This window comes from Cebus imitator, unplaced genomic scaffold (genome assembly GCF_001604975.1).
Source record: "Cebus imitator isolate Cc_AM_T3 unplaced genomic scaffold, Cebus_imitator-1.0 Scaffold140, whole genome shotgun sequence".
Classification (NCBI taxonomy): domain Eukaryota; kingdom Metazoa; phylum Chordata; class Mammalia; order Primates; family Cebidae; genus Cebus; species Cebus imitator.
Genome location: NW_016107455.1, coordinates 3,056,213 through 3,057,562, shown reverse-complemented (window position 1 = coordinate 3,057,562; position 1,350 = coordinate 3,056,213). Strand labels below are relative to the sequence as shown.

Below are 1,350 nucleotides of genomic sequence, written 5' to 3'. Positions count from 1 at the left end.
AGAACTAAAGCATGTTGGCTGGGCACAGTGGCTCATGCCTGTAATTCCAGCACTTCTGGAGGCCACGGCAGGCAGATCACAAGGTCAGGAGCTCGAGACTAGCCTGGCCAACATGGTGAAAACTCATCTCTACTAAAGATACAAAAAATTAGCCTCATGTGGTGGCAGGCGCCTGTAATCCCAGCTACTCGGGAGGCTGAGGAAGGAGAATCACCTGAACCCAGGAGGCGGAGGTTGCAGTGAGCCAAGAACGCACCACTGCACTCCAGCCTGAGGGACAGAGCGAGACTCTGTCTCAAAAAAGAAAGAAAGAAAGAACTAAAAGCATGCTAAATATCTCTGGTAAGGCTTTTTAACAATAACAAGAAAAAATGCTAAAATGTCAAACTCATGTACTTTTTAAAATCAGTTCTCTTAAATGTTTTATTTTAGCATGACAGTGACTAACAGGATCATTAGAAATGAAAAAACATGACAAATAATCCCATGGTCAGCAACATTACGAAACAATAAATCCATATAGTTAAAGTAGTTAACAGAAAGGATCATCACCTTAAAAAAAAAAAAATTGGTTTATTTACCAATGATCATCTTCTAAGTAATACTCTGTTATCGTGTAACTAGTTACACTGAAAAAGCATACCAGAAAAACTGGGAAGGATCGGAAGACCTCTATGACAGTATCTTACAGCAAGATAAAATCTTATTTAAAATAATATTTCTTTTAAAATAAATACATACTGACAGTCTAAAAAAAACTTCTAGTTTACAAGACTATAAAGTGAAAACTATGGCGCCTCACCCACCCCCCAGGTCCTACACTGCAGAGATGACTAATACAAGCAGTTGGCTGTGTATATTCTTCAAAGAAAATGTCTATCACGATATCTTTTTCTTGAAACACAAGAATGACTATATTTATATTCATATTTTATTCTAAGTAATATATCTTAGATTTTGATATCACCACTTACTGTAATGTATACACTGCTTGTGTAATGTGTCTGGGGGATAGGTAGGAGTAAGGAGAGATATTTACTAACTTTATATACATTTTCTTTCAAATCTATGTTTCACTCTGTGGCCCAGGCTGGAGCTCAGTGGTGCAATCACAGCTCACTGCAGCCTCGACCTACTGGGCTTAAGTGTTCTTCCTGAGTAGCTGTGACTACAGGCACACACCATCATGCCTAGCTAATTTTTGGTAGAGACAGGGTTTTGACACCTTGCACCAGGCTGCCTCAACTCCTAGGCTCGAGCAATCTGCCCACTTCTGCCCCCCAAAATGTTTAAGATTATAGGTGTGAGCTATAGCACTCAGCCTTTACGTAATCTTTTTTTTTTTTTTTT

At 39.0% G+C, this 1,350-nt stretch overlaps 1 protein-coding gene across 2 annotated transcripts in view; it reads right to left on the bottom strand.

Annotated features, from left to right (window-relative positions):
- Positions 1-1,350, bottom strand: part of SUZ12 (SUZ12 polycomb repressive complex 2 subunit) — a 70,161-nt gene that overhangs the window by 30,086 nt on the left and 38,725 nt on the right. The gene's annotated exons all lie outside the window — the stretch shown is intronic.